This window comes from Podarcis erhardii (assembly GCF_964252035.2).
Source record: "Podarcis erhardii genome assembly, chromosome: 5".
In the NCBI taxonomy this organism is placed as follows: Eukaryota; Metazoa; Chordata; class Lepidosauria; order Squamata; family Lacertidae; genus Podarcis; species Podarcis erhardii.
The window spans coordinates 100,121,770-100,136,474 of NC_138509.1; the positions used below are offsets into that span (position 1 = coordinate 100,121,770).

Here is a 14,705-nt window from a genome sequence, read left to right on the forward strand (position 1 = left end):
TCCCTTAGAAGGTGGTGGATTCCTGAAATATACTTGGAGTTGAGAGTGGCTTTCATGCTCTTTATTCAGCTCATAGTGGTGAGGAGGAATGGAGGTTCCCCCAGAATGTCTGCTTTATATACATTATTTACACAATGGGCCCCACGTGATTGGCTAATTCTGGGATTCTCCTGTAGGCTAATCAGGTTGCAGATACACTTCCACCTGGAGCTGAATTGGGTGGCTCCTGTAGACTAATCAGACTGCTGCATTCTGAATGCTATTGTTCAAGGACCAATCAGACTGCTGCATTTTGGATCCTATTCCACTCAGTACATAACATTTCTCCTGAACTGGAAGTTTTAAAAGAGAATTTGGAGGGTCATTTGTCAGTGATCCTTTAGCTGTTACTCCCGCATTGCAGAGGATTGGGCTAGATGAACCCCAGGATACCCCTTCCAACACTGTAATTCTGTGTTTCTACCTCCCTGCTATGGAAGTGAGAGTTGGACCATCAAGAAGGGTGATCTCCGAAGAATGGATGCTTTTGAATTCTGGTGCTGGAGGAGACTCTTGAGAGTCCCATGGACTGCAAGAAGGTCAAACCACTCCATTCTGAAGGAAATCAGCCCTGAGTGCTCACTGGAAGGACAGATCCTGAAGCTGAGGCTCCAAGATTTGGCCACCTCAGGAGAAGAGAAGACTCCCTGGAAAAGACCCTGATGTTGGGAAAGATGGAGGCCACAAGAAGGGGACGACAGAGGACGAGATGGTGGGACAGTGTTCTCGAAGCACAGCATGAGTTTGACCAAGCTGTGAAAGGCAGTGGAAGACAGGAGTGCCTGGCGTGCTCTGGTCCAGGGGGTCATGAAGAGGCGGACACCACTAAACGACTAAACAACAACAAGGCCTCAAGTCTCTCTTTCCATTGGACTGCATTATATTTGGGTGACATGAGGGGGCGATAGGAAAAGTCCTGTTCCTGTGCAGAAGGTGGTCTCTGGAAGTGCTACCGCAGCTCGCCTGGCCCAGTTGGGGCTGAAGTGGATGAGACCAGTTGGTGGCACTGGCTCAAGGGCGATGCTGACAGACACGACTAAACAACAACAACCTCCCTGCTGTGAAAAGCTTCACCCACTTTCTGAAGTTCAAGCTCCAGTTAGAAGGTCAAGAGCCAAGCCATGCTGGCTTCTGCTCAGTTGGCAACCTTTGTATGGTCTCTCTCTCCACCCCCACCCCTTCTGACAAACATCGCAGAAAGGGGCCAAATGCCCCAGCCAAAATGGCAGATGTAATTGCACTGGGGAATTTGTTCCGATTGGCTGCCGCTGCTACCATGTGACCAGGCTACCCCATGTCCTTGCCTGCTCTCCTTGAGGAAATTAGCAGTTTCCCCTAAGTGAAAAGCTTTGGAATCTGCCCAAAATATGCTCTGATTTATTACTTGGAGAGTCTTTTCCAAGAGAAGAGCGATCGCTCAGACGTTTCTCTGTCCCCATGGGTTGCAAGAAATTCGGGAGGATATTCATCACGTGGAATTTAATGAACCACAGTTAATGAAATCATCCGGAGGAAGCCTGAGTGATATTGTTTAACCAGGAAAATGTTGGCTGTCACCAGGCTGTGCTCCTGCAGCATTTTCCCTGAACTGAAGGTGTTTTTCCAGACCTCTGAGACCTGCCCATGGACTTTCTAAATGTGTTAATGAAAGCTTTTGCCAGGCTTTGCTCTTCTTCTCTGCCAGGTGTGAATTGGTGGGAAGAGAACATCTCTCAGTTCCATCACATCTGACCTTATGAGATGCTCTGAATTCCCTGTGGAGATGACACACGGCAGAGAGAATCGGCACAGGCTAGTGATGGCTCTGGACATGAGAACACGAGAAGAGCGATGCTAGATCAGCCGAGAATAATAGAATCCTAGAATTGTAGAATTGGAAGGGACCCCAAGAGCCATCTAGTCCAGCCCCCTGCAATGCAGGAATCTCAACTCAAGCATCCATGGAAAATGACCATCCAACCTCTTCTTAACAACCTCCAAGGAAGGAGAGTCCACCACCTCCAAAGGAGACTGTTCCACTGTCAAACTGCTCGTACAGTGGTACCTTGGTTCTCAAACACCTTGAGAACCTCAAACACAACTTGGAACCCAGACACTGCAAACCCGGAAGTAAGTGTTCCAGTTTGTGAACCCGAAGCTGAACATGCTCCATTTTGAGTGTTATGCCTCTGATTTGAGTGCCACACTTCCGCTTTGAGTGTTACGCTGAGGTCTGTCTGTTTTTGCTATTTATTTTGTGTTTTTGTGGATCTCTTTTTTGTGTGTGTGACACTGTGGACCCCAGTTCAGCTACTGATTGATTACTTGTGTGACTGCAGTACATTGTTCATTGCTTTTGTTTTAGGGATCAGTTTTCTCATTAGAGAGTAAAATTCATGTTAAACTGCTGTTTTGGGGGTTATTTTGAGAAGTCTGGAATGGATTACAGTCATACCTCGGGTTGAAATAGCTTCGGGATGAATATTTTCAGGTTGCACTCCGCAACGACCTGGAAGTAACAGAACCCGTTACTTCCGGGTTTCACTGCTTGCACATGCGCAGACACTCGAAGAAGAAGAGTTTGGATTTGATATTCCGCTTTATCACTACCTAAAGGAGTCTCAAAGCGGCTAACATTCTCCTTTCCCTTCCTCCCCCACAACAAACACTGTGAGGTGAGTGGGGCTGAGAGACTTCAGAGAAGTGTGATGTCATGTGCATGCGCGGAAGTGGCGAAACGCGACCCGCGCATGCGCAGACATGCAGTCGCGTGTTATTTTCGCTTCAGGATGCAAACGGGCTCCAGAACGGATCCCGTTCGCATCCAGAGGTACCACTGTAATCTGTTTTGCATTACCTTCTATGGGAAAGCGCACCTTGGTTTTGGAACGGACTTGCGGAACCTGTTAAGTTTGAGAACCAAGGTACCACTGTACTGTCAGAAAAGTCTTCCTAATGTTTGGAATCACCTCTCTTGGAACTCGAAGCTTTGAGTCCCTCCAGAGCAGGAAGAAAAAAGGCCTGCTCAGTCTTTCATGTTACCTGCCAGGGATCCCTTATCTGTGCTCTTTACATTACTGGGGGTGGGGCTAGATGACTTTTGGGCTCCCTCCCATCTCTACGATGCTATGAAAAAATGGCAGTGGTACGCCAAGTTCCAAGCGATGGAACCTCTCGCTGGAAAGCTTGAGAGAATCCCAGATGGCTCTGCCCGTGCCAGGCATTGCAGCCCCCAGTTTCCACAGCCCCCGCTGTTTTCTCTGCATTGTGTTCTCTGCTCAAGAGCTTTGGAGGATCAATTGTAGTGTGTTCCTTCCCTCCAGGTAATACATATTGATGAAGGACATTCACGCCAGCCTTTCCGTGTCCTTACTGGCGCAAGGCTCTGCATGCAGAAAGCTCTCCAGATAGACCGTTTAGAGAAGGGCTGTAACTTGTAAGAAGCTCAATCCATCACAAAAAGGGAGATGGTACTCAGCCTGTTCCTAGTGTGGGGAAAAGGATTTCATCACAAGGGGCTGGGCAGGTGGATTTTCATGAGCGCTGCCTGTTGGAGCCACTGAGTAGGGATTCTGTCATGTACAGAGTTGAATAGGATCCAAAATGTAGCAGTCTGACTGGTCCTACAACAGTCTGATTAGCAGCAGTCTGATTAGCTCTAGAACAATAGGATCCAGAATGCAGCAGTCTGATTCATCCTAGAACAATAGGATTCAGAATGCAGCAGCGTGATTGGTCCTAGAACAATAGGATCCAGAATGCAGCAGTCCACAGGAGCCACCCAGTCCAGCTCCAGGTGGAAGTGAATCCGCAACCTGATTGGCCTACAGGAGAATCCCGGAATTAGCCAATCACATGGGGCCCATTGTGTAAATAATGTACGGTATATAAAGCAGACATTCTGGGGGAACTTCCATTCCTCCTCACCACTATGAGCTGAATAAAGAGCATGAAATCCACTCTTGACTCCGAGTACAGTGGTGCCCCGCAAGACAAATGCCTCGCAAGATGGAAAACCCGCTAGACGAAAGGGTTTTCCGTTTTGGAGGTGCTTCGCAAAACGAATTTCCTATGGGCTTGCTTCGCAAGACGAAAATGTCTTGTGAGTTCCTGCGGGTTCTTTTTCCTCCCCCCCTTTTTCTAAGCCGCTTATCAGCTGTTCCGCTAAGCTGATAAGCCGCTAAAAGCCGCTAATAGCCGCTAATAGCGCTAATCCGCTAAGCCGTCAATGGGCTTGCTTCGCAAGACGAAAAAACCGCTAGACGAAGAGACTCGCGGAACGGATTAATTTCGTCTTGCGAGGCACCACTGTATATTTCAGATCCCGTACCCTGTTGAGTGTCACGATCATTCGTATCAGAGCTTGTGAAGATTCTTGGCCCGCAACTCCCTTCAACCCAGGCAGCTCATGCCAGGGGTCAGGGGTGGCAGGAGGAGTGATGCGAGGTGAGAATATTCTCTGCTAGAAAATCCTCGGGCAAATATTCTCCACAAGCTGTAAATTCTAATGTCAGAACCAGTTTGACAACCCACATTTAAAAAAATCTAGGAAAGAATAAGTCAAGCTGTGATATTTCCAGTGTAAGTAATGAAGAACAGTTGTTGGTTTTTTTGATTCAGTTACAAGACTGGGCATTTGTGTCATTCACTATTGGCAGTTCTGAAATGTGAGCTACAGAAAACATATATTATTATTATTATTATTTTAGTTTTAAAAATGCTGGTCATTTAATTTGATGAACATTTGAATTCGTATGTATTTCAGCTATATGCAATAGAGGGAAATGGCTTGGGCTTAGATTTATGTTACTGAAATCTGAAGTGGGGGAAGGGAGTGTGGACAGAAAGAAGACTGAAAATAAATAAGCGTGTGCACTACTTTGGTATTGCATTCTAGAAACACCAGAAACCACTTTATGCAGAGTCAGATCATTCATCCCCTCAGTTCAATGTTGTCTACACTGACTGCCAGCAATTAAGAACATAAGAATGGTCTTCTGGGACAGGGCTCACTCACCTGACTGACTGCTTTTGAAATAAATAAATGCTGGTTTTGATGGACTCGTGATCTGGCCCAGCACATCTATTCTCACATTGCAGTTCCTAAGCCTCCTCTTGCCCTCAAACATCAATGATACATTTGGAAAAAAATGTGTTTTTGTTTTTGATTTATAAATTATTTTTATTGGTTTTACACTGGGACGCGGGTGGCGCTGTGGGTTAAACCACTGAGCCTAGGGCTTGCTGATCAGAAGGTTGGCGGTTCGAATCCCCGCGACGGGGTGAGCTCCTGTTGCTCAGTCCCAGCTCCTGCCAACCTAGCAGTTCGAAAGCACGTCAAAGTGCAAGTAGATAAATAGGTGCTGCTCTGGCGGGAAGGTAAACGGCGTTTCCGTGCGCTGCTCCGGTTTCGCCAGAAGTGGCTTAGTCATGCTGGCCACATGACCCGGAAGCTGTACACCGGCTCCCTCGGCCAATAAAGCGAGATGAGCGCCGCAACCCCAGAGTCGTCCGTGACTGGACCTAATAGTCAGGGGTCCCTTTACCTTATAATCACATTACGTAACATCATACCCTCTTATTGGTTCGGCTGAGCCTAACAACTTCCCTCCCTCCCATCTGATGATTTACAAAATTAAACTTTACATCTTTACATTTTGCTTTGTTTCCTATCCTTGTTATATCATTACCTAAAATATTATATTATTCAACCTGAATAGGTAGCATTTTCACCTTGCAGATCTTCAGATAACCCAGCCAGTGATGTCAATTGCTTACAGTTCTCTTTCAAATATAATATAAATTTGTTCCAGTCTTTTTGGAATACTTGGTCTCACTGGTTCCTGATTGTTCCCGTCAGTTTTGCCAGTTCTGCAAAGTCCATCAATTTCGTCTGCCGCTCTTGTTTTGTTGGTAACTCCTGTTGTTTCCCTCTTTGGACTAAGAAAATTATTGCCGGAAAAAATGCTTCTTGTTTGCTTTGCATTTGAAAACCTCATCATAACCAAATTTTGCAGGCTTACATCTGCATTTGAATCCAGCTTGGCACTGTTCTGAAATGAGGTGGCACACTTGAACCTTTCAAAAGGTGATTTTAGCTGCTGATTCCAAAACTGATTTCTTAGAATTCTGATTTTTGTTTGTTTGTTTGGTTTGCAGAAGGTTTCTTAGAATTCCTAAGCAGATTCTGAGATTCTAGGTAGGAATAGGATGTTAACTTGACTTGTACCTGTGGGATGTAAACACAGGAGCAGTCAATGACAACATTCCTAGAGTGTACATGTTAGAACATGGGGAGGGAAATCTGTCAATTTCAGTTTCCAATATTTCCATTCTCGCGTTCAGTTCTGTATATTTCCCCATCAAATTAATCAGTGTTTCAGTGATTTTTCTTCTAAAATGCTTTTTTTTTTTTTTGTATGCACCTTTGCCCAGTACAGTCATACCTCAGGTTAAATATGCTTCAGGTTGAGCGTTTTAAGGTTACACTCCACGGTGACCCGGAAGTAAGGGAACACGTTACTTCCAGGTTTCGCTGCTCGCGCATGCGCAGACACTCAGAATGATATCACGTGCAGGCGCGGAAGTGGCAAATCACGACCCACGCAGTTGTGGGTTGTGTTCTACCCAGGATGCAAATGGGGCTCCGGAACAGATCCCATTCGCATCCAGAGGTACCACTGTAATTCATATTTTTGCAAGCACTTTCCACTGATGAAAAAGCATTTCTATACACATTACTCCTGGTACATGTGCTTTGGAACACATGGCTTGGCTTGAGAACTGCATTGCAAAATTCAGCACATTGCTAATTTGGGCGGATGGTTGCGTTTGGGGTTTTGTAAGTCAGGTAGCTTTGCCTTTAAATGTGAACTGGGTTGACTCCCCCCCCCCCCCCGGCAGCAGGCACCATTGCTGCAACAGATTTTGCAGGGGCCCTTCCCATTTATTTGGAAAGTTTGCATAGCCCAAAAGCAAGGAGCAAGTAGATCCTTTGAAAGCAGCAATTTTGTCTTTCTGGGACTGCTGCGTCAGCAATGCTCTCTGCTAAGCCAGAGAAATAAAAAATAAATGTTGTCATCCCGTCACGACCTTGAAAAGCCATGCCCTATTATGTCGGGGAGGCTGGCTGCTTGTCAGTCTGGTCTGTTTGCTGTAGCTTGTCGTTCTGCTTGCCGGGGCTCAATGCAGGCTCTGTCGCACTGATCCTCCTGCCGAGGTCCCGATAAACTCTGATAAAACGGCAACTGATGTTCAGAGGCACCAATCGCCCCCAGAAGAGCAATCTGGCTGCCTGGAATGCATTTTCTATTCCCTGCTCAATGGAGCCCAGATGGCTTCTGCTACAGTAATTTTCTCCATTGTCCAATTTCCGCAAATCCCCCCCCCCTCGCCTTATTTTCTGCAGTTCCTGGTAGTAAGAAGCAAAAGCATTTCCTGGAGGGTCTGAAGGACCTTTTCCAGTTCAATTCTGTTCAATTCTGTATCCCCTCCCTCCCGCCCACTGTCCCGCCTTTTGTCAGCTGTTTTAGTAAATTGTTTTCTCTTTCTGTGATTTCCTCATTTCCCCCCACCCTTCACTCTCCCAGTTCCCTGGATTTCATTATTTCACTATCATTATTTGTATACCATCCTTCAGCCATAGATCTCAGGGCAGTTGCAGCCTAAAATTACAATATAGGGCAGGGGAAGGCAACCTAAGGCCCGTGGGCTGGATGCGCCTTCTCAGTCCGGGCCACGGACGGTCTGGGAGTCAGTGTGTTTTTACATGAGTAGAATGTGTGCTTTTCTTTAAAATGCATCTCTGGGATATTTGTGGGGCATAGGAATTCGTTCATTTTTCTCTTCAAAATATTGTCCGGCCCCCCACAAGGTCTGAGGGACAGTGGACCGGCCCCCTGCTGAAAAGGTTTGCTGAGCCCTAAGTTATTCGCAGATGTAATGGCAGAAAGATTAAAAAAAGGTCTTGAATAATAAAATACATAAAGATCAAACGGGCTTCCTTCCAGGGAGACAATTAAGGGACAATGTAAGGAATTTGATAGATATTATTGAATACCTGGATATGAGAATAGATAGACAAGCGGCCTTGGTGTTTATAGACGCCGAAAAGGCATTTGATAATATCTCGTGGGACTTCCTAAAGAAAAGTTTGGAAATGATGGGACTGGGAGAAAAGTTCAGACAAGGCATAGAAGCAATATATAAGGAACAGAAGGCAAAATTGGTAATAAATAATACCACAACAGAATACTTCAGTATACATAAAGGAACTAGACAGGGTTGCCCCCTGTCTCCTTTACTATTTATAACAGTATTAGAAATACTTAACGAGAGACTGAGAGGGGCAACAGAAGTCAAAGGAGTCAAGGTAGGAATGAGGGAATATAAAATCAAAGCTTTCGCAGATGACATCGTATTAACCCTAGAAGATCCAAAACATAGCGTAAAAGAAGCCTTACAAAAAATTGACGAATTTGGAGCTGTGGCAGGATTTAAGGTAAATAAAAATAAAACCAAAATGCTGGTTAAAAATCTAACTAAGGAAGAAGCGATAGATTTGGAACGAAGGGCGGAAATTATGGTAGTTAAGAAAGTGAAATATCTTGGAGTGTGGGTTACAGCTAAAAACTTAAATTTGTATAAGGATAATTATGAGGTCACCTGGAGGAATATAAAGAAAGACATGAAAATTTGGGGGAGGAGAAATTCCCCTTTTTGGGGAGGATAGCAGTTGTTAAAATGAATATTCTACCTAGAATGCTGTTTCTATTTCAAACTATCCCCATACTTAAAGGATTAAAACAGTGTAAAGAGTGGCAGAGAGACCTGGCGAAATATATCTGGCAGGGGAAAAGACCACGGATAAAAATGAAAATTTTGACAGATAAAAAGGAAAGAGGGGGTTTTTCTTTTCTGGATTTGAGTTTGTATTATGAAGCGGTGTGCATACTTTGGTTAAAAGACTGGATAAAACTGGAGAATAAAGACTTACTGGACCTGGAGGGTTTTAATAATTGGTACGGATGGCATTCGTACCTTTGGTATGGGAAAGTGAAGGTCCACAGGAGCTTTATGAACCATATTTTCAGGGGACCAATATACCAGGTATGGGAAAGGAATAAAAATCTCCTGGAAAAAAAGACCCCCTGGTGGATATCCCCAATAGAGGTCTTAACAATCAAGAAAACAAATTCGGAGGAGAAGAATGCCACCTATGAAGAACTTCTAAGAAAAACAGAACAAGGGCCTAAACTTAGACCCTATGAAGAGATAAAAAGTTCATTCACTGGTTGGTTGCAATATCACCAGGTGAATGATTTGTTAAAAGAGGGTAAAAAGAACCTAGGTTTTGAAGATAAAAATATCGAAATTTAACATAGAGATAATAGAAGGTAAAAACAAAATATTGTCCAGAATCTATGATATGTTACTAGAGTGGCATACATAAGACGAGGAGGTGAAGGAGGTGATGATTAAATGGGCAATTGACTTTGGCTATAATATTGACGTTGAAAGGTGGTCGGAATTGTGGAATAGCAATATAAAGTTTACGGCCTGTATGACACTGAGAGAGAATATTTGGAAGATGCTATACAGATGGTACCATACACCGGTGAAATTGGCCAAAATGTATAGATTAAAGGATAAGAAATGCTGGAAATGTGGTGAGGTGGAGGGTGACCTCTACCATATGTGGTGGACATGTAAAAAGGCGAAAGGCTTTTGGGAATCAATCTACAATGAGCTCAAAAAAATATTTAAATATACCTTTCCCAAAAGACCTGAAGCCTTTTTGCTGGGAATGATGGGTAAATAAATCAAAAAAGAAGACAGGACAATATTTCTTTATGCCACCACGGCAGCAAGAATTATGTGGGCACAATACTGGAAAGTGAAAACCATTCCCAGCATAAATGATTGGCAGATTAAAATGGTAAACTATGCTGAACTTGATAGACTAACAGGCAGAATACGAGATCAAGATGAACAGAAATTCCAGAAAAATTGGAGTAAATATTGGAATTATATTGGAACAAATTCATAAAGTGAACTGGCAGGGTTAGAACAATTCTATCAGCGAGTGAATTTAAGACTTAAAGATTAAAAATCAAGTACGTAACAGAGGAAAATATTTGATACTTACCAAAAGGGTGGAAGGGAGTCTAGGGCTCGGTTGAGCCCAAAACATTGTGGGGTTTTTTCCCCCTTTTTTTCTCTTTTTTCTTTTTTTTTTCCTTTCTTTTTTTCCTTTTTGACGATTTCATTTTACTTTATTCTTTTTTATATATAGTTGGGAGAAAGGAAATGTTAGCCTATGTACCCATTTTGTGTATTTTTCCTTTTGATTACAGATAGGTAGCCGTGTTGGTCTGCCATGGTCAAAACAAAATAAAAAAATTCCTTCCAGTAGCACCTTAAAGACCAACTGAGTTAGTTCTAGGTACACGAAAGCTCATACCTAGAACTAACTCAGTTGGTCTTTAAGGTGCTACTGGAAGGAATTTTTTTATTTTGTTTTTTCCTTTTGATGTATATCTGTTTATGCAAAACTTTAATAAAAATGTAATTTTTTTTTAAAAAAAGAAAAGGTTTGCTGAGCCCTGATATGTTCTTGTTGTTTAGTCGTTTAGTGGTGTCCGCCTCTTCGTGACCCCCTGGACCAGAGCACGCCAGCACTCCTGTCTTCCACTGCCTCCCGTAGTTTGGTCAGACTCATGTTGGTAGCTTCGAGAACACTATCCAACCATCTCATCCTCTGTCATCCCCTTCTCCTTGCACCCTCAATCCTTCCCAACATCTGGGTCTTTTCCAGGGAGTCTTCTCTTCTCATGAGGTGGCCAAAGTCTTGGAGCCTCAGCTTCAGGATCTGTCCTTCCAGTGAGCACTCAGGGCTGATTTCCTTCAGAATGGAGAGGTTAGATCTTCTTGCAGTCCATGGGACTCTCAAGAGTCTCTGACCCCTGATATAGGGAAACACAAGAAAACTAAGAACAAAAACAGCCCGGCCCTGATATGACCTGTAACCCAGTGCGCAGAGTCTCGCGTGCGACTTTACCTATAATTAGAGGTGCTCTTGAACCACTTAGATGAGGAGGAGGTTTTGGGAGAGAGAAAACTGCTCAACTATATGCATGTCTTTTTCCTTGATCTCACCTTCAAACACTTGTGTTGGCCTCCCCTTCCCAAGGATGCTGAAGGCTTTGTAGACAGCATTGAACCATGTTGCAATGCGACACTTGCGCTCTCCCTTGGCCTTGGTGCAGGGGCTCCAGGTTGGGGGGGGGCCTGCCTGATGTTGTGTGGGGAGGAGGGGGCTGAGAGTGGAGTGCCAGTGGCGGAGCATATGCCCCCGCTGCCCAGGGTTGGCGGGATCCCAGGTTTTCTCCTCCTCCTCCTCCTCCTCCTCCTCCTCCTCCTCCTCCAGGGCTACTCAGATTCCTTGCTTCAGCCTCTGACAACCTAGCATCATCCAGATGTTTTGATCTACAACCCCAGATGAAGAGTCAGAATGAAAGGCTGTCTTAATCACAGAACTGGAGAGATGGAAGGGACGTCTGCAATGCAGGAATCACAGCTAAGCTGGGCCCCATGGCAGAGGCCCCCAATTCCTTTCCCTTGGTGACCCATTGAGGGCTCTCAGGGGCCCAGACCAACCCACCTCCAGTGTCAAGCCAGACAATTGACCTGACCCCACGGCAGCCATTCTGGGCACAGAGCAGGAGGAGAGTTTTCTTTTTCAATTGCTGTGCTGCTTTGCTGCCGGCACAAAGGGGGGGGGGTGACATTCAGCACGCCCGCAACTTAGACTCCCACACCTTGTTGTTTAGTCGTTTAGTCGTGTCCATATCTTTGTGACCCCCTGGACCAGAGCACGCCAGGCCCTCCTGTCTTCCACTGCCTCCCGCAGTTTGGTCAAACTCATGCTGGTAGCTTCGAGAACACTGTCCCACCATCTCGTCCTCTGTCGTCCCCTTCTCCTTGCGCCCTCCATCTTTCCCAACATCAGGGTCTTTTCCAGGGAGTCTTCTCTTCTCATGAGGTGGCCAAAGTCTTGGAGCCTCAGCTTCAGGATCTGTCCTTCCAGTGAGCACTCAGGGCTGATTTCCTTCAGAATGGAGAGGTTTGATCTCCTTGCAGTCCATGGGACTCTCAAGAGTCTCCTCCAGCACCAGAATTCAAAAGCATCCATTCTTCAGCGATCAGTCTTCCTTATGGTCCAGCTCTCACTTCCATACATCACGACTGGGGAAACCAGAGCTTTAGCTCTACGGAGCTTTGTTGGCAAGGTGATGTCTCTGCTTTTTAAGATGCTACTCCCACACCTACCCTGAGCAAAGTGGCGCAGCAGCTCCCCCCTTTCCCTGGCGGCTCATACCCCTTTGCCACTTTGCTTGTGGAGGCATGGGAGTCTGAGTCACGAGCGGGGGGCAGGCGGCCCTCAGGGATTACATCCAGGGCGGTGTGCATGCCCCCCGCACCCATCTTCTTCTGCCGGTGTGGATTGCGGAGCCCAGATCCATGCTTCTCATTCCCCACCCAGCGCACCGGCATGGTGCCCCTGCATCCTGGCCATGGGGCGGGATGCCTCACATGACTTGTGGCACAACACATCTCACGATGAGCCACCGCAATGTGGGGGGCAAGTCGGCGCCCTTGCCTTGTTGGACCTTGAGGTGGGCATGCCTGGAATTTCCAGAGAGAAAGCCAAGCAGCCAGTCCACGCCACAATAACAGGCCAGATCACGTTGCAGAGTTCTTATCTTCCCGTCTCCGGAAGGCTCTTGCAAGTGTTGTTGAATCAGATAAGAATGTAAGGAGAGCCTGACGGATCAGGCCAAAGGGGAACCACCTAGTTCAGCATCCTGTTTTCACAGTGGCCAATCAGATGCACCACTGGAAAACCCGCAAGCAGGGTTTGAGATCGAGAACAACAACTCCCCTCCTGCAGTTTTCAGCAGATGCTCTTCAGAAGCACTGCTGCCTCCAGTTGTGGAAGAAGAAGAAGAAGAGTTTGGATTTTATATCCCGCTTTATCACTACCCTAAGGAGTCTCAAAGCAGCTCACAAAGCAGCTTTCCCTTCCTGCCCCACAACAAACACCCAGTGAGGTGAGTGGGGCTGAGAGACTTCAGAGAAGTGTGACTGGCCCAAGGTCACCCAGCAGCTGCATGTGGAGGAGCGGAGACGCGAACCCGGTTCCCCAGATTACGAGACTACCGCTCTTAACCACTACACCACACTGGAGGCAAAGCAGAGACATCCTTGCAAGTAAAGGTAAAAGTTAAAGGTAAAGGACCCCTGGATGGTTAAGACCCGTCAAAGGTGACTCTGGGGTTGCAGCGCCCATCTCTCTTTCAGGCTGAGGGAGACGGCGTTTGTCCACAGACAGCTTTCTGGGTCATGTAGCCAGCAGGACTAAACTGCTTCTGGCACAACGGAACACCATGATGGAAACCAGAGTGCACAGAAAGGCCGTTTACCTTCCCGCCACAGTGGTACCTATTAATCTACTTGCACTGATGTGCTTTCGCATTGCTAGGTTGGCAGGAGCTGGGACAGAGCGACGGAAGCTCACCCCGTCATGGGGATTCGAACCGCCAACCTTCTGAGCTGCAAGCCTAAGAGGCTCGGTGGTTTAGACCGCAGTGCCACCCGCATCCATATGCTGGCTAGTAACCTTCAATAATCCTCGCTGCCTCCATGAATTTGTCTCGTCCTCTTTTAAAGTTATCTAGCTTAGTATATAATTGGACCTTGTATTAATTAACATTATTTTTTAATATATTAGTGGCCATGTGATGATTTTAGCCTTTGAATTTTATTGTTTAACCTGTATATTAAGGTACTTTTATAGCTCTGTTTAGAGTAGGTAATGTCTTGATAATATAAATGTTTTAAGTTTTTTGTATTAATCCAGCATATTTTCTTTTAATTGTTGAATGATTCTGTGTACATTGCGGCAGCCTTTGGCTATGTGCAATAAAACTGACTGACTGATCTAGCTTAGTGGCCGCCAATTCTTCCTGTGGGAGGGAGTTCCGCAGTTTAATTATGTGCTGCCTGAAGAAGTCCTTCCTTTTATCCATCCCAAATCAGCTTCATTGAATGTCCATGAGTTCTAGTGTTATGACAGAGGGAGAAAAGAGTTTCTCCTCCACTTCTCCATGCCAGATAGCTGGGAAGAAGGGATACAAATGGGTATTCATTTGGTGGCTATCCAATTCTGGCTCTGTGACTCCCGAAATTCCCCCTAGAAGTTCCACTGTGAGAACAGGATACTGATCCTGCACGATGCTCTTATGCTGTTTAGGGAGTCCTCCTCTTATAATATCATATAATGTGGATTTTTAACCCTCCCTTGACATCACCACCAGGTTTTGAGAATTGGTTGGTGTTACAAATTTGTGACGTACACAGAACTATTAACTGAATGTGGTATAAAAGCAGAGCCATTGCAAGCTTCTGCGGCAACACTGTTTAGGATTCTGCTGTGGTTCTTCAGTATCCAGATATTAAGGGTAATAGTAGTTAAAAAGTGGGATAACAAAGACAGTTTTATTTCAGCAAGCCTCTGGGAACTGCCTGTTGTTTTTTTAAAGGTTTTTGATAGTGCTGTGCATTTTAATCTACCGGTTATTTATTTTTAATTCCATCAGCGTCTGATTACTTTTTTAGCCATTTTC

The 14,705-nt window shown here is 45.4% G+C and overlaps 1 protein-coding gene across 6 annotated transcripts in view; it reads left to right on the forward strand.

The window, feature by feature from the left end:
* Positions 1-14,705, forward strand: part of IL1RAP (interleukin 1 receptor accessory protein) — a 106,947-nt gene that overhangs the window by 16,685 nt on the left and 75,557 nt on the right. Inside the window, exons 1-2 of one of the 6 annotated variants that reach the window (XM_081862431.1) lie at positions 2,644-2,693; positions 13,131-13,309. The exons of 3 other annotated variants lie outside the window; for them this stretch is intronic. The gene's annotated coding sequence lies outside the window, so the exon portion shown is untranslated. Of the gene's footprint in view, positions 1-2,643; positions 2,694-13,130; positions 13,310-14,705 lie in introns of those variants that run through there. 2 more of the 6 variants (XM_081862429.1, XM_081862430.1) reach the window with 2 other exon arrangements.